Genomic DNA, 24660 nt, shown 5'->3' with positions numbered 1-24660 from the left:
AACTATAAATTCTCAACAGATAACATAAAAGAAAATCTAGATGATTTTAGGTTCAGCAAGACTTTTTAGATGCAACACAAAAGGCTTAATCCATGAAAGAAAAAATTGTTAAGTTGGATTTCATTAAAATAAAAAACTTCTGTTTTGCAAAAGACACTGTGAAGAAGATGAGAAAACAAGCCATAGTCTGGGAAAAAAATATCTGCAGAAGACATGTTTAATAAAGAACTATTATTCAAAATATACAGTAAACTCTTAAAACTCGAAAATAAGAAAATGAACCCAATTTAAAAATGGGCAAAAAATCTGAATTAGACACCTCAATAAAGATGAAATACAGGTGATAAATAGACATGAAAAAAATGCTCAACACCATACATCATTAAAGAATTTCAAATCAAAATAACAATAGCTAAAATTCAAAACACAGATAATACCAAATGCTATCAAAGATATAGAGTAACCAGTGTCTCTCAGGAGGTGAATGAAACAATAGACTGGTACATTCAGATAATGAAAAATTCTTTGGCAGTAAGAAGAAATGAGCTATGAAGCCATGATAAAGAATCCAATGTGGAAATGTTACATACTGTACGGTTCTAACTATATGACATTCTAGAAAAGGCAAAACTATGGAGCGAGTAAAAAAAGATGAGTGGTTGTCAGAGGTTGGGGGGAGGGAGAGATGAGTAGGTGGAGCACAGGAGATTTTTAAGGAAGTGAAACTACTCTGTGTGATACCATAGTCATGGATACATGTCATTATACATTTGTCAAAACCCATAGAATACACAACCCCAAGAATGAATCCTAATGTAAACTATGGGGATTTTTTTGATAATGATGTACCAGTGTTGTTTCATGGATTGCAACAAATGTATCACATTAATGGGGGTATGGATGATGGGGAAGATGCTACAGTAATGGGAGAGATGTGGAAACTCTCTCTACTTCCTCAGGTTTTTGTGAACCTAAAACCATTCTAAAAAATAAAGCTTGTTAATTTTTAAAAATTAACGCAATCAATCAAAGAGAAAATGAAAGAACCAAAGAGTCCACATCAGGAAATTTGTGGTTCCTTTTATAAAATCAAATTGAAAGTTAAAGAGAAAAAACTAGGAAGAAACCCAGCAGTCAGGAGCTTGAGAAGTACCAAGCAGGTCAGATACAGTGATTTTAGAGAACGCTAAACAATTAGCACAGGTCATACATGTGGAAAGCTCCATAGCATTGCTGCCCACTATAAGAATGACAGGGAAGATTTCCGACCTCTAGGAAAAAAAAACAGAGTGGTTTTTAAGTAGCAATTTAAAATAAATATATAGAAATGAAAAGGTATTTATCTGGGCCAACTAGTAGCATTTACTTAAAAATCCTTTTCTAAATATGTGAATATAGATAATTAGCGGTCAATACGTATCTAGTTTTTAATTGTCAAAATTATGTGACTTTAATAAAAATACTGTAATTTGCTTTCTCATGAGCATTGAAAGCTTAACCCCCTGTTTATCTCTTGAACATTTGCTAACCTAAGAAGGGTCGTTCAAAAGAATCTTATCAAAATTGCAGGTAGGCACTTTGTTTGAAATGCTCTAATTTCTTGGAGCTAGACCTAGCATATTTTTAAATTAAGTATTCTTTATTTTGTCATTTATTCAGCAAAAAAGCATTGAGCACCTAGTTTTGCAGGCTCTGTGACTCACAAACTATTCTTCTGCCTGTCTTGCTAGCATCTGACTCGCTCTAGCTTGCCATCAATAGCAGCTCAATTACATATATATAAGTTTATAGATAGATAGATAGATAGATAGATAGATAGATAGATAGATATCTCATGAGATTAGGGGTGGCTGGCTGAAAAAGTTTAAACTAGCTATCTGAACAGTAACAAACAAATCTAATGTTGGGGTGCTTTCGTGGCTCAGTTGGTTAAATGTCCACCTCTTGTCTGCTCAGGTCATGATCTCATGGTTTGTGAGTTTCAGCGCCACGTTGAGCCCCATGCTGAAGTGCAGAGCCTGCTTGGGATTCTCTCTTTCTCTTCCTCTACCACCCCCCTCTCTCAAAAGAAATAAACTTTAAAAAAAACAATAAAACAAATATCAAATCTAATATCGAATCCATCTCCTGCCTCACATGAAGAATAAGATAACAGGTTCTAATGCGGGCAGTATAAGGGTCTCAGTTAAAGTGTCACATAGTACATGTGTATGTGTGTGAACATATATGTGGACCTGTAAATTTTCATGTATTTTCTATAACATGAGACACACAGGCTGGTCTCCAAGAATCAGTGTCACAGGAGGTTTACACCATGAAACCAGCCTCATCCTGGCAGGATAAGTATGGGTGGTAAAAGCTTCAGAGTGAATTAGGAATCTCAGGCCCAAAGGGCTGACTTAGAGCTCTAATGGGCATGGAAATGTCTTGGAGGAGAGGGAGGGTTTATCAGGGAGAGAAAGGAGTGTGGAAACAGTGCATACAGAAAAGAAAATTAGAGCACAGTGCCAGGTCTCATCCAGATTTCAGGATCACACAATCCAGTGAAATCTCTCAGGGTAATCAAATAGGAAGCAACAAAATACAAGGACCAACACTGGCAGTATGGTGTTGCATGTTGAGGGATTGACACCACCTAGGAATGAGAGCAGATTTGGAAAAAATAATGGCAGAAGCCTCACACTGAGTGAAGTGTTTGTTGGGAACTATTTGTGGGACCATCCAGGGGGAGGTCAGAAATTGGTGGAAAGTCTTTAAAGAACCAAGAGGTCTGCTATTTAACATTAACTATGACTTAGAAGAGATGCTAGGGAAGCTTCCCTGAAAGGAAGCCTTCAGAATTCTCTTTGCAGGTCAAAGTTTATATTTACACAAGAGAATAAGTAATCCCAGTATAGGAAAAGCCACCTGTTTCCACTAAAAGGGATCTCTTGTTTTTGGTTATCTATGCTTTATCTGAAGTCTGAGAGAGTCATATCCAAAAGCCCAACTATATGAAAGATAGTAATTGGACAATTAGCACAATTTGAACAAGGTCCATAGATTAGATAATAATATTATGTCAAAGTTAATTTTCCACTTTTGATAATTGCACAGGGAATGCCCTTGTTCTTAAGAAATATGCACTGAAGTATTTGGGGATAAAGAAACATATCTGCATCTTTTATATAGCTCAGAAATATTTACATGTATGGAAATTGATATACAGGCACACATACATAAATATGAAGATGAGAGAAAAAGAATGATAAATGTGGCAAGACATTAATGATCAAGGCAATGCATAAAGGTTATACAGCAGCTTTCTGTATAATTCTTCAAATTTCTCTGTGTTTGAGGTTATTTCAAAACAAAGTTGTTTTAAAAAGGCTTTGGAGGGGCGCCTGGGTGGCTTAGTCGGTTAAGCGTCCGACTTCAGCCAGGTCACGATCTCGCGGTCCGTGAGTTCGAGCCCCGCGTCGGGCTCTGGGCTGATGGCTCAGAGCCTGGAGCCTGTTTCCAATTCTGTGTCTCCCTCTCTCTCTGCCCCTCCCCCGTTCATGCTCTGTCTCTCTCTGTCCCAAAAATAAATAAAACGTTGAAAAAAAAAAAAAAGGCTTTGGCATAAGAGACTGTTAAAAACTGAGAACAAACTGAGGGTTGATGGGGGGTGGGAGGGAGGAGAGGGTGGGTGATGGGTATTGAGGAGGGCACCTTTTAGGATGAGCACTGGGTGTTGTATGGAAACCAATTTGTCAATAAATTTCATAAAAAAATAAAAAATAAAAAAAAAGGCTTTGGCAACAACAACAAAAAAGCGAACACAAATTAGAACTAATCATAAATATAGATAATATAGATTAAGGCTGCTTTTTTTTTTTTGGATTATGGCTTCTTAAATATTGGGACCCTAGCCATGTTGGAAGTTTGACATGCTCACACCACAATACACTCTACCTCCCCATTCAGCATCTTTAATTTTATGGCAATTATACTTAGGGGTTAAAACACTTTCCAGAAATCTCTGTGAAGAAACTAAAATGTCTTAGTTGGGTAGTGCCTTAATCTCTACACATTATCCCAGTGGAAAAAAAGCAGGATCTTAAAGATCCTTTCTCTCTGGTTTCTGTTGTACTTACCCAGCCAATAGCCTTACCCCTCTACTTCATGATGGTAGGCTTTAGTGTCATTAGTCATGTAAAATCATATTAAACTTCCCATGGGAGAACAAGTAACATTTAATGTGAACGTAATTTATTTTGATTGATATATCATGTTTTTAGAATAAGGCTCCAAAATGTTGTGTTTTTTTACAATCACCAGACAATAATACTAATGGCCTGGTCTATTATTCATGGTCATTTTTTAATGCTAAGTCCACTAATGATTTGATATTGAACTCCCACTTAAGTGATAATCATTATGCTGACTTTTCTGGAGTCATTTGCTATGTGTTTTACATTTTAATATATTCGAGTTATAAAGCATTTATCCCAAGATAAACTTTCTTAGTAAAAAAAGATTACACATATTTTATAGGTATTTGTCAAGGGGCCAATTTCTGTGGATCATTTCTGCTCTAATACTCTAGCTTGATCCCAGAAAATAAATCCTCTACCTATTTGGTAATTTCTACTCACTGCCACAGGAAAGACTGACATTTCATTGGTGGAATTGAAATAACAATTGACCATACTCAACTTGGGCCCTTTCTCCCATTTCTGGATTAACTGGATGAGTTCATTCTTCTGTATTGCTTTTCCAGGGGGGTGACCACACATGGGTCAGGACCAAGACCTACTTTCTGGAAGCAGTTCTGAAGAGCTATCTCATTCTGTTTGAGAACTCAGAGTATAAAGCATTAGCCCTCAGTGAGTGTGTCTGCTTTGGAAAGACCATTCCAGCCTTTCCAATGAGAAAAATGATATTCCATACTTTTTTATTTTTTGTTCATTTACATAAATTTGCTCAGAACTCAAGAGACTAAGAGAAGAGTGCTATTTATTGGCTCCTAAAATCTCACCAATCTCATTGCCTAGTTTTCTACTTTCAGCTTTGGGGACTTACTTTTTGTGAATGTGTATTACACTGAGGTTTAAACCTCTAAACATTTTTCTAGTAGGGATGGATAATTAACAAGGCACCTATTTAAACTTCAAAACAAAGTGGTTATTCACTTCAGTGCCTGATAGGTTATGTGTTCGCTATAAGTCAGTAGTGACCATTAAGAAATGGTCTTTTAATGGTCCTTTTAATTTCCTAAGGCTTTGTCTGATCTTCATGAATCACATGACAAACTCTGTGAACACCTTCAAAGAGAAACATCTCTCTGATGAAGTAAAAAAGCATAAAAACTGGAAAAGGACAAGATAGAGCCTGGCTCTACAAACTTAACAGAAAGTGGAGCGATCTGGGATTGGTACAGACTTCATCACTGATGTGGGCAGAGCTTGGGAAACTGACCCAGCAACCACGACTGGCTGCCTCCAGGAGGTTGGTTGCTATTAGGAAAGTCAGTTCTGGGGCGCCTGAATGGCTCAGTCGGTTGAGTGTCTGACTTCCGCTCAGGTCATGATCTCACGATTCTTGGGTTTGAGCCCCATGTCAGCCTCTGTGCTCAAACCCTGGAGCCTGCTTTGGATTCTGTGTCTCCCTCTCTCTCTCTGCCCCTCCCCTGCTCACACTCTGTCTCTCTCAAAAATAAACATTAAAAAAGCTTTTTTTAAATAAATAAAAATTAAAAAAAAGTCAGTTCTTCTTTTGGAATTTGTATCATGATAAAGGGAAACTAAAATTGAGGGAACTAAAATTCCCTCTAGAGGTAACAAAACAAGCAAGAAATCACCCAGTCAGATTATGTCTGGTAACATCATTAGACTTCCAAATCAAACTACAATCTGTAGTCTTTTAGTTAGGAGAGCCACTAAATACACTGCCTTGTTCGCGGAAGTTGGTTTCTTCCATCTTGTGATTGGATGAACATTAACTAATGGGGAAGTTTTAGTTACTTACTTTTTTAGTTTTTCTTTATTTTATGCACAAGTTAAAGGTTATAATGGTATATCATTAGGTTTGAGGAAGGAAAATAAAAATTACTCTAAGTATTTAAAACAGAGGAAACTTAATACTGGCAATTGGTTCCCCAGGTGACGAAAGAGCTGAAAGAGAAATGGGATGGTGAAGCAACCTGCTAGCAGCAGCAGCAGCAGCAGGAGGAGGAGGCCTAGAGGCAGCAGGGTATTGAAGTCCAACAGCCAAGGTTACCTGGAGGAATTTGAAACCATGGAATTGCTTCTCCTCCCCCATCATGCTCTGCATCCAGTAATACTAAGTAAACATGAATGGATTTCAGAGCAAATAAGCTGAGGCCCAGCACAAACAATATTTGTAAATTAGTCGATATCTTATCTCAAACTGTCAAATGCTTTCTAGCCAGAAAAATGGAATGTACAAGTAATATTTACTCACTACTACCATTCTTTTCCTCATGTCTCTCACCCAAACTGTAAGAAATAAAAAAAAAAATGAATACTATATTTTTTAAAGCTCTCAAGGTAATTGAGATTATGTTCGTACCACCTCTTTTCTTTCCATCCTCCTTACCTAGCAATAAGGCTCTACTTCATGTCAAAATTCAAAATTTGAGCAATGGTATGCTTAAATGTTGACATTCTTAATGATTTTTCCCTTCTTTCCTACTTTAAAATTGGAAGGAAAAAAAAACTAACAAATCCAAAGAAATGGTATTCTATGATAAGGAGACCAAGACTACTGAATCAATAATATTTTTTAATAATACCAGAGCTTCATACCAGAGAGTGTATTCAAAATAAAATACAATTTTCATTCTAATTTTTTATTCTTCAAAATAAAAATTTTAAGAAAACACTATGGCTTTATGTAGCACTTCAAAACTAAACTCTTTTAAGATATAGATTGGTATGTTTTACAAGGGGGGAGAAAGGCACTCCCTGACCTCTCAAGTGCATAACTGGACACCTTGGCACCATCTATAATGATTTGGCCCCAATCCTACTTATAATAGTAAAAAGTAGAGGCAGCAGAACCCAGGTCTGAGCTAGGGGACAATTAGTTCCATCCATTAGTGGAAATTTTACGAGTTCAGTAAATGAGGAGTGTCTGGTTGAGTTCTTAGGAGGAAAGGGGGAATATGGTATAGTAAAGCCATAATATACTACTTATTCAGAACCTTTTCAGGAATCTTAAGGTCACCTGCCTTCCAGTCCCAAAGAAATACAACCTTGCAAAAACTTCCCTGGCCATTTACAACCCGCCTGGCTAAGCTTTCCCTTGGGGCCTGAAGGACTGACCCTTCTGCTGACTCAGCAGACAGGTTATCCTGAAGCCTTTTCTAAATCCACATATCCAGCCTCATCTGTCTTGCACAGAATACGAGGCTAAGATAGTATCCACAGATGTACCCAGGCTACTGTAGTCAGATTGAACCCCTCTTCTGAGGGGGTGGTATTTGGTCAGGTAATTAAGGAGTGAATAGTGGGGTTCCTCAGATGACCATGAGAGTCACCTCCATGAGAATTCAGAAACCTGAAGTCTAGTGTGAGGAGACATGGTTACAGACAGAAGAGAGATTCAGATTAGTGGCTCTGACATATCTTTTCAACAACACCTTCCCATCAACTTAGAAAGTGTTCCCACAGAGTGTGGACTTCACTTATTCCCTGGGGATATCCAAGATCTCAGAATGCACTGAAGAGCACATAGTGAGCAGCTAAAAGTCCTCAAAGATCTTTATCTCTTTCTTGTATCAATGCTATCCATCTGTTTATTCATTTATTCCTTTGGCATTGTCTGTCCTTCCTCTCCACACTCACCTTCATTATCAGAGTAGGTTTGAACAACAAATGAACAAAATTAAGAGGTATTTTAAAGTTCTTTCCCTATAAGAGATTGTATTTTGAAGAGTTGTTCTTTTTTTTTTATTTATTTTTTAACATTTATTCATTTTTGAGAGACAGAGTGCAAGTGGGGGAGGGGCAGAGGGAGAGGGAGACACAGAATCCGAAACAGGCTCCAGTCTCCGAGCTATCAGCACAGAGGTCAACTCAGGGCCCGAACTCACGAACTGTCAGATCATGACCTGAGCCGAAGTCAGAGGCTTAACCAACTGAGCCACCCAGGCGTCTCTGAAGAGCTGTTCTTTATAGGGTGTTTGGTGCTTTTTAATAATGATGAAATCACCTTGCCATTTGTAGTCATTTATAACCCAATCACTTCTCTTAATTTACTTTTTTCATAATTTATAAAATAAAATGCTTTGTTTTTATTAAGCTATAATTTATAATCCCACATATTTAAAATTGATTAATTTTACTTTATAAGAACAGGTATATTTTATTAAAATAATTTAAATGTGTTTGAGAAAATAGAAAGCAAAATAAGGATAAGGCATAAAACAGTGCTGGAGGTGAAGCTAATGACAAAACCACACACACACACACACACACACACACACACACACACACACACACACACAAGTATACCCTGAGCTCAAAACAACTGTATTGCAATAGGTGGCCTAAGAGTTTATCTCTAAGCTAACAGAGAACATAAAAATGCAACCATAGTAGCTGATTCATCAAACAATTTATAAGGTCCATTAGATAAAAGCAGCTAAACATGAAAGCTGAAACAAAATCCCCTCGTACAATGTAATAAAATACTTATCAATAACAAACATACCAAAAACACAACTGCAATATTTTAGGGTCATTTCTTGTAGTACTCTTAAGTATAAGCCAGTATCATCATGATAAAGCCTAATTCTACCAAAGAGGTGAAGCTGGTTCAGTTATAAGGGTTAGCTCTATGCTGGCATAATTAATAAAGGAATAGGCTTAAGACTGTGGAAATAAGAATGGATGTTCAAAGTATAATAAATCTGCTTTAAAGGTTAATTCTCTCATTTAGGCTTTGACAGCTACAAGGGGCAATGAGTTTGCTCTCTAGCCCCTGGACTTCTGCTCTTGTGTTGTTAAAAACCAACCAGTATACCTTAACAGTAGCGGTAGGGTTTTATAAGACAGCACTCTCATAAAAATCACACCTTACAAGGACATAAAACTAACTGGAAGATATCCCACATCTGCTCAGGGATTAATCAAAGACAGGTCAAAGTCTTCCTTATGCATTTATTTGGATCAGCTTCAATATTCACACCAAAGTATCGTCAAGATCCCAAAGTTTTATTGCATTTAATTTTGCTCCATTAACTTTGGCCTGGAAAAATGTAAACATAATTATTAACAAGTTCATATATTCATTCATTCAGTTAATATCTATGAGCCCCAGCTCTTCTAGGTACTGGAGAAATAGTAGGAAACAAAACAGATAAAAATCCAATCCTAAAGGATCTCACCTTTTAATGAATACCTGAATTGGTCACAAACAAATTTTAATAAAACATTCTTTGATTATCTGATTTTGAAAAGGCCTATTTCTAAGCATTGTCTCCAAAATAAGCTGTTTTAAAAGCTAAACTCCATCTCATTGTCTAACACACAAATCTTCTTAAATACAATGTCTTTTTTGCAATCATTTTGGAGACCAATGTTTTTCTCGCCATCTTTTTGTTATCTAAAGAATTTTTTTTTTAAGGTAAGCTTCACGCTCATTGTAGAGCCCAATGCAGGGCTTGAACACATGACCCTGAGATCAAGACCTGAGCTGAGATCAAGAGCCAGATGCTTAACTGATTGAGCCACACAGGCACCCCTCTGAGAAAATCTTATAGTTTATTTTTATTAAGGAATTTCCAATATGAGTCCTTATTGCAAATACATAAAATCATTACTTTTGCAGCATTACATGAATGGTGGCATTGTGTATATTCTTGGGAGGCACATTCTAATATTTTATTGAATATTGAAAACAATTTTTATCAGTTATTCAAGAAATCCCACCCCAAAGATTGGTTTCTAGTAACAAGTACTTATCAAATCTGACAGTTTTGTAAAAGCTATTTCATATTCTATCTTTGTGATTAGTCTTTATAAATTAATGCTAACTTTCTATGTTTTGTATGTCTGGTGTATTTATTAAATGCTTATAAATCAACCAAATACTAGCTTCTGTTTAGTGAGGAATTGACATTAATCAAAGATATTACCAAAGACGTGAGAAATGAATTATAGTTTCATTAAACTCAGATTTTGGAAAAGATCTCTAATTCATAAAATAATACTGGATTATAATATGCAGTAATTTACAGAGAGTATATATGCCCAGACTTTTACACTAAATTGCACTAGTGCTTCAAAGAGAGTTATAATGCTCCATTTTGTCTATTATTTTGTCAGAGCTATTATTTTGTCAGAGCTATATCATAATAAATTACATAACCACCTTGGAAATTATATATTTTATATGAAATATTTCACCTAATAAGGAGTTAATATTAGAAATATGCTGCATTAATGAAATATTGTTCAGGAAAAAGAGTTTTTAGGTCATGAAAATGGACAAAAATAAGAAGGCTTACCGAAGAAATACAAAACAGTCTCAGCACAAAATGCTGTAAATTTGATTATTTTTTATTTCTTACAGCTATTTGTCATAGTAAATATTTAGGTACATTAATTTCAAAGACTGGATATAGTTTAAAATATGGCAGAAATTAGGAGCTACCAAATGAATGTAAAAACTTTCAAGAGGGTTTTATTTTAGGCAAAGTGGTAATTAGATGATTTTATAAGTAGGAAAACTGACTCTTTTAAGGCAGATTTTTTTCCAAAGGCAAAAACGCAGAGCCGGCAAAAAGGAAGCAAAGACTCAAGAGCAATTAACAAATTTGAACCCATATTACATATTTTAAAACAGCAACAAAAAAGATCTTTAGCAAGTGAAGATTAGAAGGAAAATAGCAATAGCTAACATGTATTGGTGTATTGAGCCCTTAGTCTCTGTTCTAGTCACTTTACACGTACTCATTTCGTTGTTTTTTTTTAACTGGTTATTTTTTGTAAACTTTATTTCCATCTTGTTTGCTTTTGTGAAAAAGCAGCTTAAGACCACTCACTGGTCCTATCCATGTGGCCTAAGTAGTGGGAGCTGAAGAGCAGTCTTTAGTCGGGAACCGCACCTTTAGTCGGAGACCACTCTGCAACTTATGGGTTGAGTAGCAGTAAATTTAGGAGCTGGAGCAGTCCTTTCACACTGAAATTCTTCGTTGGTCACAGCCTTTTCAGCAGTGGCCTGTTCTTCCTTTTCAATCTCTTCAGCATCTCTGTAGAAATAGAGATCACACATGACGGGAAATGGTGCCACACATGCACAGAACTTCCTGGGCCAGCATCCACCTCATCAGGCCCACAGAGTGAAGTCCCTTATTGTTGAAAGGGATGGCAATGTCCATATAGTGCAGAGGAAAGAATGTGTTACACAGAATAATGGCAAGTAGGTTAACACAAGATGCCTCTGTGAATGCCTGGTGGTCAGCCCTGGGATCGGTAACCACCAGAAGTCTTGGTTTTCAGAAGGTTGCCTAGATTTGGTTAGTGAAGCTTTCAGGAGTGAAGCCCCCAGAAATAGCAATGACTGCAGTAGCAGCAGCAAATTTCAGCACAGCTCACTGGCCAGTATTCCTGGATGTTATGACACTGACAACACCTGGGTTTTCAGTGGCAACAATAGTACGAGCTGCCAGCAGAAGCTTCTCCCAGGTTTATGATGTAGATACCATCACTTTGTATCTACATCACTTTGTAGATGTACTGTGCCACCTAAGTGGGTTCCTGCTGCAAGGAATTTGAGGACATACTCCTCCTTCATTTGCAGGACATCAAGGACTCTGGACACTGTGAAAGTTTCCCTTTAAGTTGACAGGAATGCAAAACGATGCCATATGGACCCCTCCCTGAGGAGTTTGGGGGAAAATGCTCACTTAATCTTCACAACAACCCTTCGAATCAGCACTATTGTTACCTCTATTTTGCAGACAAGGAAACTGAGCCACAAAGACTCAGAAAAACTTGCTCAAGGTCATCATCTAGGAAGTTATGCTCAAGTATTCTGGCTCCAGGACCCTATGATATCCTTAATATTATAACAAATATCTTTAAAAATTATATTTAAAATGAGAAAGTAGAGGCATATTCTGTAAATTAATTAGAAGACAATAATGTCTCCTATATCATGTATCATTTGGAAATGTAGAAATGAAAGAAGGAAAGATGGGAAAAAAAGGAAGAAAGGTAAGAAAAATATATGTATGTAAGTGATGAATCACTAAATTCTACACCTGAAGCTAACATTACACTGTATGTTAACTAACTGGAACTTAAATAAAAATTTGGAGAAAGATGGGGTGCCTGGGTGGCTCAGTCGGTTAAGCGTCCGACTTCGGCTCAGGTCAAGATCTCATGGTCTGTGAGTTCGAGCCCCGCGTCGGGCTCTGGGCTGACGGCTCAGAGCCTGGAGCCTGATTCCGATTCTGTGTCTCCCTCTCTCTCTGCCCCTCCCCCGTTCATGCTCTGTCTCTCTCTGTCTCAAAAATAAATAAACGTTAAAAAAAAAAAATTTAAAAAAAATTTGGAGAAAGAAAAATAATAAAAAAGTAAAATGATAAGACTGAATACAAATAAAATAGAGAAAAAATTATGCAAGCTGTCTCCCTAGAAAAATCTCCGGTATGCAGATAATCTAAATAACTGAAAATCATTTTTAGTCACTTCTGGTTATACTAGGGTACATATATGTGTATGAAGGCATATACATCTATCTTATAGATGTAATGTATTATGTGTACATATATGTATATACTGTATATTAATACATTATATATACACATATATGTGTGTCATATATAACCCATTGAATGACATGTGTATATACATTATACTTATGTATATATTAACCATATATTAACACTTATATAATAAATCTTCAATAATTATCTGTTGAATGAATGAAAGAATCAATATACACATATATGCTTTTTGGAAGCTATGCATGCACTATTCAAAAACCTTCAATAAGGAAGGGTGGATTTGGGCTCTTAATTTCACTTTATACTTCTTCATATTGTTTCCATTTTCTGCTAGTATTCATATATTCCTCCTTATTTTTCCATGTCTACTATAATTACTTAGAAAATGGGATTATAGGACATTTTTTGCTTTCTATTAAAATACTAATAAATATTAAGAAACACAATATTATTTGTTGACTACTTTTTTTTAGTTTTTTTTCACATTTATTTATTTTTGATATAGAGAGACAGAGCACAAGCTGGGTTGGGGCAGAGACAGAAGGTGACACAGAATCCGAAGCAGGCTCCAGGCTCCGAGCTGCCAGCACAGAGCCCGCCGCAGGGCTCGAACTCACAAACCGTGAGATCATGACCTTAGCCAAAGTCAGATGCTCAACCAACTGAGCCACCCAGGTGCCCATGTTGACTTCTTTTTCATTAATGTTAGGAATCTAAGGGAGACCACACACACCTTAAAATTTATATGAATCAACGCAGAGCAATACAATAGATGTTACCCAAAGAACAAGATTTTTGTGTTTTTGTTTTGGGGGGCTGTGATTTTGGTATTGGTTTTGTTTGATTAGAAAGAAGGCTCATCCCATAAATGTCCAGTTCCCCAGATTAAATAGATGGAAAATCAGAGGTGAGAGTGTCACCATAGTCAGATGATAAACACAACCACCTATACTTCTTACTTTTAAACTTAAGTGTCATCTTCCACTAAAATGCTTTCATTTATTCTGTGGATCTGTCTTGACAATCATGCAGCCATAATTTAAATAAGTGTCAAAGCTAAAATCCTCTTAGAAATAATCTTTCTTCCTACTCTTCTTTTTTGCCTTCCAGTAATTAGTGTACCTGTGGGCAGGTGGTATAAAGGCTATGAAGTATTTTAACAGATTTTTTTGGTTTCATGATTAACTGATAGAAAACTGAAGTGTTACCCCCTCTTACATGTAATCAAGTAAAGATTATAGTTTTGATTAGCCATTGAATAAGTCCAGAAACATAATCAGATACTTGCCTATTTTGTCAACCTCTGATTTAGAGTCTTTATTGCAATTGAATGGCCCTAATCGACTAACAAATAAGATATCTGATTTAAGTAGACAAGTAATAAAATGGTTTTGCTATGAAAAGTTTCCTTCTCGCTTATGCAAAGAGATGAGTTAAAGTCTTCCTAATGGTCCATTAAAGACTATAAGTATTTGATATGTAAGGTAAGATCACTTTCAGTGTTCTGATGTAAGTTAGAATCTTTATTTTATCATCTCTTCTCAAATCAATCAAAAATATTTCTTGGGCCCTTGCAATATAAAGCACTCAGAGGAGGAAGAATCATAATCTTTACCTAAAAATGTTCATCTCATTAGAAAAATAATACAACTAGGTAAGAAGAAGTAGAAAATTAAATATTCTATTGCAGTATAAAATTGTGCCATACAGACAGTAAATCTTCATTTTCTTTCTATTTTTGTCACTCCTAAGATCTTTCTATTCTTTTAGTAGCCCCTCTACCTTTCAATATTGGGTATCTTTAGGGCTAATTTTTCTACCCCCTTCTCTACACAGTCCTTCAGTGATCTCACCCTTTCCTATGGCTATGAAACCATACAAATTTTGGTGCTTCCTGAATGTAATGCCCAGTACAGACCTTAAACGTGATAGCCTCTTCCCTAGCTTATACATCTGCTCAAATATCTCAGATGTTTCTAAAATTTAGCCTTTCCAAAATTGATCTCTTGATCATCCTTCTTTAATTTTTTTTTTTTTTTTCAACGTTTATTCATTTCTGGGACAGAGAGAGACAGAGCCTGAACGGGGGAGGGGCAGAGAGAGAGGGAGACACAGAATCGGAAACAGGCTCCAGGCTCTGAGCCATCAGCCCAGAGCCCGACGCGGGGCTCGAACTCCCGGACCGCGAGATCGTGACCTGGCTGAGGTCGGACGCTTAACCGACTGCGCCACCCAGGCGCCCCGATCATCCTTCTTTAACACCAAATCTGCTTCCTCTCTCGATTTCTCAATCTCTATACTGTTAAAGCCAGAAAAATCTGAGAATTGTCCTTGATACCTTACCACTTTTCCTTGACTCCTATATTTAGTCCACTATAAAATCTGGTTAACTTGACTTTCAAAATATTACTTAAATTACTTACATTTCTCTTTTCATTCTGATTGCTTACCTGGCCTCCCAGCATTTGCCCTTTTTTGCCCTCCTCCCTCCTCCATTCATTCTCCACATGGCAGCCCAAATGACCAATTGAAAGTGAAAATTGCAGGGCACCTGGCTAGATTGGTTGGTTGAGCTCTGACTTTGGCTCAGGTCATAATCTTGCAGTCCATGAGTTCAAGCCCCATAGCGGGCTCTGTGCTGACAGCTCAAAGCCTGGAGCCTGCTTCGGATTCTGTGTCTCCCTCTCTCTCTACCCTTCCCCTGCTCATGCTCTGTCTCTCTGTGTCTCTGAAAAATAAATAAACATTAAAAAATTTTTTGATTTAAAGTGAAAATCCCATTATGTCACTTTTTCTTAAAAGCCTTCAAGAACTTCCCATTGTATTTAAGATAAAGTATAAGCACAATTTAAATCATATACCTTGCACCCTTTATGTCTCAAATAAAATTATTTTTTTCACAATACATTATAATTTGTTAATACATTTATTACGGGTAGTTTTCATTTTTGTTTTGGTTTTACCAGTTTGCCTGTTTACCCACCCCTACCAGGCTCAAGACTGCATGAAGCAGAAACCATGCCTCCTTATACACATGATCTCATTTAATCTTCAAAATAACTCTATTTTATTTATTATCCCTATTTTACAGATGAGGAAAATGGCTCAGAGAAGATGAGCGGCTTTCCTGAGGATACACATCTGATATAATGAAAAACTTGATTTAAACCAAGATCTATGGGAAGCTGAGGGCTATATAATTATATATGATGTTGTATCATCTCCCACAGGAGATGTCCAAAAGCACAGCTATACTAGGGAACTTCCTCTTGTAAATTACTAATACGTTATAATCAACATGAAAGGAAGTCTCAAAAATGTCAATGTCAAACACTTTGTTAACTGAATAATTGGAAAGGAGGTAGGGTAAGAAACTGTTTGCTCCACTTTGTGGGGTGGGGGGGAGTGTGGTGCACACAGCATTTTTATATATAAAAATGTCAAGTGTTAAGAGCTTTCTTTTTTTTTAACATTTATTTATTTTTGAGACAGAGAGAGACAGAACATGAACGGGGGAGGGTCAGAGAGAGAGGGAGACACAGAATCCGAAACAGGCTCCAGGCTCTAAGCTGTCAGCACAGAGCCCGACGCAGGGCTCAAACTCATGGACCGCGAGATCATGACCTGAGCTGAAGTCGGACGCTCAACCGAATGAGCCACCCAGGCACCCCGGTTAAGAGCTTTCAAGAAAGATGACCCAAATCCCAATTCCTCTATTTCAATTTCCTAATATGTAGTTTTAAGATTTAAGAATTAAATGAGGCAATAGGTATGATGTATTTAGCATAGTCTTATATTCAAATAATACTTACTAGTATATTAATCAGTCTCTTTTTTAGCACAGCTACACAATCACATGGTGAGAGAAGAGAAGAGACACTGGAGAATGTGCTGTCAGTTTTAAGTCTGAGGGTGCTCATTGTCATGTACCAGTGAATATGGAGTAATTCCAGTCAAGCAAAATGGAATCCCCCAAGGTTCACGAATTGGAACGAGCTCCAAATCTCTGTACTTGATGATGATGCCATCTAGAACGTATGGAGAATGTTACAGATGAATTCAGTTCACGGTTCTTTCAAGCCCTGACCCTATCCTTCCTACTTTATTCTGTATACTTAAATCTCTTTTAGTATCCTTCAAGGATTCCCTAGTGCCTCAGGACTGTAGTTCTGATCCCCACATCCCTAGTTCCCCTTCTTGGGGCTTGTTCTCCCAGGGCTGCCAGCCTGGACTGAGATAAATCATCTCAGGGAATACTGAATTTCCTATTGTTATAGTCTGTGGTCCTGTGGTCCCTCCCCTGGTAGTAGTGATCATGCTAGCAGCCACCAGTTGTCCACAATCATGTTTTTGGATACCTTGTTCTGCTAATACTCTATGCCTCCTCCTTCTCTATCTGCAAAATAAGGGTAAGTTCTGTTGTTCACCATTCTACTATGTGTGGAAGTAGTAATGGAATCATGTTCAATCCCTTTGTTCCATAAAGTAATGTAATTAACGTCTCTGCCATTAACCCCTATTAAAAGGTTAAAATTCTAAAGACCCAAGATGCACACATTGGATACTTATAGAAGAAAATGCTGGGGGGTGGGAGAATTTCTAACATCACTCCAGAATAAACCTAATATATTCAAAAGTAGTTAATAATAACATAGTTTTTGTAAAGCACAAGAAAACTGTCATTTCTTTAGAACTGATATTAAAGTTGAACTAATTATGAATTACAATCATTAAAAATACTTTGGGGAATAGTTTCAAAATGCTCATATATATTACTGGCTTTGGGTAAAAACAAGGAAGGGAATCAAATTCAGGAGTCCTCCTAATTTTTCTGTCAGTGATATTCTCTAATTTTTCTCTTTTTTTTTAATTTCTTTTTATTTTTTTCATCTTTTTTTATCTCTAATTTCTGATGACACTGCTCCCATTCCCAAATGCCATCACTTTCCTCATGACACATAATCACCATGCAAAAGAGATGTTTCTCCAGTCCATTGTCTGTATCCATCACAATTCATTACCTCTGTCACAGATCTTTCCTTCCCTGGCCACACCACTTCTTGCTGACTGCTTTTTCCTAGCCTCTTGCTAACTTCTGTTAAATCTTTTTTCAGTGACTAGTGTCACATGGCATTACAAACGGGGCCAGGGCTTAAACTCTACTTACCCATTGAATTCTAGCATACCTTTCCCAATAAACCCAGGTGCATTCATTTCATCTTTCGATGCTGCCAGATTAGCAGCCTGCCTTCTTTGTAATTATTTGTGAAAACAAATGAAAACATAACAAATAAGACTTATTAGAAAAAAGGGTAATGAATCTGAGTCCAAGACCTTTCTCTACTGACATGCAAAGGTATTAAAATAAGTCAATGAACTGGCAAGGGTCTGGCCCAAGGCAGATTCTAACGAAGAGCAATAAGACCTCTGAGAGGGAACACAGCATACAAGATAGAAGTAGTTTGGAAGCATGAGTACGTCTTTTTATCAAAGCTATGGGTGAGTTGAGACTTCTGGTTCTCCCCACATATAACATTGAAAATTCAATTACTATTAGCACAATTAATTTTGGTAATACGAGTGTACTTTATGGGCCACAGGGTGAGTGGCTCTGAATTGAAAGAGATTTTACCACTCATGAAGCTACTGTTGCCGGGACAAATCAGCTAATAATGTTCATGGCAGGAAGGAATGCAGAGCCATCGGTGGTAGATTTCTAGATCCACTAATGGTGGCATGGAGGTCTCAGAAAGAGTGGTCAATATGGTGGCTGTCCTTAAGGAGGGCATCAGTTTCTGCTCCCCCAGCAGGAAGCAGCATGGGAGAATGGTAGGAAATGGTTCATGAACACTATATACTCTCCTGGAGAGCTTCAGAGATATTTAAGGAGAGAAACACCTGGAGATACTATTAAGTTTTATAGTAAAGTAGATAGACAACCAAATAGCCAGCCCAGGGGTCAAAAATCATGCCACGGATTAATCTGTTTGGCTACCACAAAGCACAATATTGGTAAACAACTGAATTTGAAGGATTTGGCAGGTATCCTCAACTGCCTCAAGCCCCAACTCTCCCTTTTGTCTTATTCCTGCTTTTCACATATTCACAGGTAAATTCCTGCCCCACCCTTCCTTGGAAGAAGAGACTAAGCCTTAGCAATTGCACTTCCCATCACATCCCACCACAACTGATGCATGATGGGCACTCAATAAGTGTTAATGGGAAAGGAAAGCAACACTTCCTTGCTGTTTTGGCTCTAACTAGGGCCTGTGCTCAAAAGAGTTAGATAGTTAGATACTATCTAACTATCTAAACTATCTAAAGTGTTCGCATTTTCACAAGAGATTTCAGCACTGGAAACCCCTCAATGCTTCCTCCAAAACAAGTCTTTAAGGACACAGCTCTTCTAAGGCACACAATACTGGAGACTGAAGTAGTTCCAGTGCTTTCCCTGAGTTCTGCATTGGACCTTAGGAATACCAGAACAGGGGGTGGGAGGACAGGAAGCAGGATTTAATTCTGTCCAGTTTTATCAAGAAGAATGATCGCTACTGCTCTCCCAGCAAGCAATGGCAATCCTAGTCAAATCACACATCATCTTCCTCTCATTCTTTATACAGTCACAGTGAAGCTGAAAAGTCTCTCAAAACACAAAATTGCTTTGCTAGCCTTTTTAACATTAACATAGAAGACAAGCTCCCTTCCAGCATACATTTGAAAGTGGGGAATTTTACTTAACCCAAATAAACTTGGTGCATCTCATTATAAAATATAAATAAATAAAAGGGAGAGAGAGAAAGAAAGAAAATGTACCACCTAGGAATATGAATACATTTTTACAATTGCTTCGAGATTCAGAGTGTGAATTTTTTAATACTTAATATCCTAAGTTGTTTTCTTCATTTCCACAGAAATAACTCTTCAAGTTCAGAGTTTATTTTTTAAACTACTTTTTTTTTTCTGAATCAGTGAGAAAAAAATTACCATATCTTTCAGCTATATAAAATAGTTTTACAGTTTAGCACTTGAAGAACAACCCCCATCAATCACTAGTAGTAACTGAGGCACTTTATGTACCAAACAACTTAAGTTTAAATTAAAACATCACTGATTGGCAACAAAACAATTTTTGCCTTTCTAGTTTCTAGCATGACTTCTTATCAATAGATGTTAAGTCTAAGGTAAAGTCAATCTTGTGGTTCTACTTAAAATATTTCTAGGACCTAGGGGGTGAATGCTGGGAAAATCCTGTCCAATTATTAAAAAGCATGTTCTAAGTATATATGTTTTCTTGCAAATACTTACTGCCTGAGGAAAACTCCTTAAGGACATTATTATCTTTCTAACACCATTACAAGAAGAAATATTTAGCAGTCTGATTAAATACAGGTTGAATCTGCTAAGTAATAAAAGCACATTTTGGAAGCAAACAAAGTTGTTTATTCCTTGCAAGTTGGCAGTGTATTAACATACAAACTAATTATATTCTCTACCCTCCCAACCCCCCCAAAAAAGAAAAGTCAGTGTTCTTCTGTATTTGCATACTATTTTCTACTAAAACATTTCAGTTCTGTCCAGTAGCTAGGGAGCTATTTTTGTGGGAAAACATTCTGGGACAGCATTCTAGAACTTTGTTGTTAACAGATACGTATCTTTAGCATCATAAAAGATTAATTCTAAATGAAGAAATTTAAGTTTCAATATAATACATTTTGTATATATTTTATATGCATCAACATATACATATATTTATAATATGTGTATACATGTTTATTAACACACATTTCAAATCTCCCCATATAATGAAAGGAATCATATTTTTAGGCCCTTTTCTGAAGTCATTGAACAATTTCTATTTCTCTTACTGATAGAACAGCCAATTTCATAGAGAAAGAAGAGGGCTAAATAGCAGATTTGCTATTTATTCACTCATTCAACAAATATTTTTTAGCATCTTCTCTGTGTTAAGGCATTGTGTTAGATGCTGACATATTGTAGTGTATGAAACTTATAATCTAAGGAATCATTTGATATTCTAGGAAGCTAAATGAGAACACAGGAAGGTCATTCATTCCCTCCAATTCCTGCTAGATATGAAGAGAAAGATTCTTAAACACGTGAAATAAGCCCCACTTCCTCTCTCTCTGTGACATATTCAATATAACAAACTTACTAGTTCCTTTCCAAAATAGTGAGCCAGGGATATAGAATAAAATGAAACCATGATCAAAGTGTGGAGTTCATTGGAGGTGCCTGAGTGATTCAGTCAGTTAGCGTCCGACTTCACCTCAGGTCATGATCTCACAGTTCATGAGTTCGAGCCCCACATAGGGCTCTGTGCTGACAGCTCAGAGCCTGGAGCCTGCTTTGGATTCTGTGTGCCCCTCTCTCTCTGCCCCTCCCCCACTTGCACTTTGTCTCTGTCTCTCTCTCAAAAATAAATAAACGTTAAAAAAAATTTTTTTTAAGTGTGGAGTTCCTTGCAGGTATATTTTCATCAGATTTTGTAATAAATAATAGAAGTGGTGTTTGTATGGAACCACAAAAAACCTGGCATAGCCAAAGTAATATTGAAGAAGAAAACCAAAGTGGGAGGCATCACAATCCCAGACTTTGGCCTCTACTGCAAACCTGTAATCATCAAGACAGCATGCTATTGGCACAAAAACAGACACATAGACCAATGGAATAGAATAGAGACTCCAGAATTGGACCCACATATATATGGCCAACTAATCTTTGACAAAGCAGGAAAGAATATCCAATGGAAACCAGACAGTCTCTTTAACAAATGGTTCTGGGAGAACTGGACAGCAACATGCAGAAGAATGAAACTAGACCACTTTCTTACACCATTCACAAAAATAAACTCAAAATGGATGAAGGACCTGAATGTGAGACAGGAAACCATCAAAACCCTACAAGAGAAAGCAGGAAAAAAACCTCTCTGACCTCAGCCGTAGCAATTTCTTACTTGACACATCTCCAAAGGCAAGGGAATTAAAAGCAAAAATGAACTATTGGGACCTCATGAAGATAAAAAGCTTCTGCACTGCGAAGGAAACAATCAACAAAACTAAAAGGCAACCGACAGAATGGGAAAAGATATTTGTAAATGACATATAGGACAAAGGGTTAGTATCCAAAATCTATAAAGAGCTCACCAAACTCCACACCCGAAAAACAAATAACCCAGTGAAGAAATGGGCAGAAAACATGAATAGACACTTCTCTAAAGAAGACATCCAGATGGCCAACAGGCACATGAAAAGATGCTCAACGTCACTCCTCATCAGGGAAATACAAATCAAAACCACACTCAGGTATCACCTCATGCCAGTCAGAGTGGCCAAAATGAACAAATCAGGAGACTATAGATGTGGAGAGGATGTGGAGAAACGGGAACCCTCTTGCACTGTTGGTGGGAATGCAAACTGGTGCAGCTGCTCTGGAAAACAGTGTGGAGGTTCCTCAGAAAGTTAAAAATAGGTCTATCCTATGACCCAGAAATAGCACTGCTAGGAATTTACCCAAGGGATACAGGAGTGCTGATGCATAGGGGCACTTGTACCCCAGTGTTTATAACAGCACTTTCAACAATAGCCAAATTATGGAAAGAGCCTAAATGTCCATCAACTAATGAATGGATAAAGAAGATGTGTTTTATATATACAATGGAATACTACTTGGCAAGGAGAAAGAATGAAATATGGCCATTTGTAGCAATGTGGATGGAACTGGAGAGTATTATGCTAAGTGAAATAAGTCAGGCAGAGAAAGACAGATAGCATGTGTTTTCACTTATATGTAGATCCTGAGAAACTTAACAGAAGACCAGGGTGGAGGGGAAGAGGAAAAAAAAGTTACAGAGAGAGAAGGAGGCAAACCAAAGAGACTCTTAAATACCGAGAACAAACTGAGGGTTGATGGGGATGGGGGAGAGGGGAGAGTGGGTGATGGGCATGAGGAGGGCACCTGTTGGGATGAGCACTGGGTGTTGCATGGAAACCAACTTGACAATAAATTATATAAAATAAAATATATCAAATATAATCAAATTATATCAAATAAATTATGGAAAAAAATGGAATCCTAAATATTTTATGTTAGTGAGTCCTCATTATTAGAATATTAATAATTTATTAGATTTTTAATTAATCATAAAATCACTTTACACAATTAAGCCTAATTAATGCAGAGGGATTTCAGAGAAAAAACGTTCCAAAATACATCTCCTTTTTTTTATTAAGGAAATAGCACAATTCGAGGTTGTTACACAGCACTTAAGCACAACTCAATTATTGGACAAGCAGGGAGATTTGCATAATAGCATTTTCATGGCTTAGGCAGGTCACTTGGGGATTAGGAAGTGATGTACTTCTCAGGGTAAGCAAGCTTTAAGATCGGAAATCTTGTGATTCCTAGAATGACCTCCAGTTAGTTTGGGAGAAGCTTCATAGGTAATTCCAATGTTCCTTCCCTGTTCCACATCCTCAAGTTGGGAACTGCTCCAATAGACTCTAAGTTCCTTAAGAATAGGATGATGCCTCACTCATCTCTACATGCTAGTGTCCATAACAATATCTGACATAAAGTATTACAGACTCAGTGTTTGTGTTCCCACAAAATTCATATGTTGAAGCCCTAACCCCAGTACAGCTGTATTCGGAGAAAGGAAATAATTAAAGTTAGATGAAATCACAAAGGTAGGGCCTTGACTCAATAGGATTAGTGCCTTTATAAGAAGAAACACCAGAGACCTCGCATGTGCTCTCTCTCTCTCTCCACTTACCAAAGAAAGACCATACGAGTACATAGTAAGAAGGTGACCATTTGCAAACCAAGAAGAGAGCTCTCACCAGAAACTGAATCAGCTAACACCTTAATCTTGGAATTCCCAGCCTCCACAACTATGACAAGATAAGTTTCTTTAAGCCACTTAGTCTAAGGTATTTTGTTATGGCAGCCTAAGCAGATGAATACAAAAAGAACCACTATGATTAGTTGTCAAATAAACAAATCTCTTCAAAATATTCCAGGATTTCTTTTTCAAACATTTTTTGAACACCTGCTGTGTCAGGTACTATGGCAGTCAAAGTGTTATGAAATGAAAGAGAATTGAAGTTATGCTTCTACATCTATAAAATGGGGAAAATATTATTACATTCTTAGGGTTCTGAGGAATAAATTATATAAAAAGACCTTAGCTCAGTGCTTACACAGAGGAATCACCCCATCATTTGTTATCATTATGTCTCAGGGTGACATGCCACAAATGAAAACTATAGACTTTTTTCTCTTTTTGTTGACAAAGATACCACGAAAGTTGCTCACCCCACCTGCCATTTTCATGGGTATATTCTTTGTGTTGCCTTGGGGAATAGTGTTGGGACTTGGGTGAGGCAAGAAGAGATCTATACCCAAAATTTAAGGCTCATGTAAGCACAACCCTATAATCTACATGACACAGACAATGAGTACCTCCTTAAATTTTGTACTCTAGTTGCCTCCTTACCTCTCAGCCTTTTTGGGGAATCTCCTTTATGAGGATGAATCATCTTATAACTGCTAGAAGTAAGGGAAGTGTGGGAAGTTATTGTCATTTTGTGGAGAAAACAGGTATAACGAGACCATTTGGATTGTGAACATTTAGGGTGAAACTGCTTATACTGGGTTGAAAAGTTTTTCCCCAACATTCATGTTCATCCAGGAACCTCTGAATGTGGCCTTATTTGGAAACAAGATCTTTGTAGATGTAATCAAGTTAAGATGAGGCCACAATGAATTAAGACAGGCCCTAAACCCAGTATGATGGGATTTAGGAAATTAGGACACAAAGACACAGAAACAGAGGGGAGAAAGATATTTAAAGATAGAAGCAGAGATTAGAATGGTATATCTAGAAGCCAAGGAATGCCAAGGATTGCTGTCAACTT

General features: G+C 37.2%; 1 pseudogene; it reads right to left on the bottom strand.

Moving 5' to 3' along the window:
• Window positions 1-11257: 11257 nt before the first annotated feature.
• Window positions 11258-24327, bottom strand: LOC125171644 (40S ribosomal protein SA-like; annotated as a pseudogene).
• Window positions 24328-24660: the final 333 nt, after the last annotated feature.

The sequence above is a fragment of the Prionailurus viverrinus genome, chromosome C1 (assembly GCF_022837055.1).
Source record: "Prionailurus viverrinus isolate Anna chromosome C1, UM_Priviv_1.0, whole genome shotgun sequence".
In the NCBI taxonomy this organism is placed as follows: Eukaryota; Metazoa; Chordata; class Mammalia; order Carnivora; family Felidae; genus Prionailurus; species Prionailurus viverrinus.
Note: the sequence above shows the minus strand (reverse complement) of the source record. Positions and strands in the feature narration are given on the sequence as shown.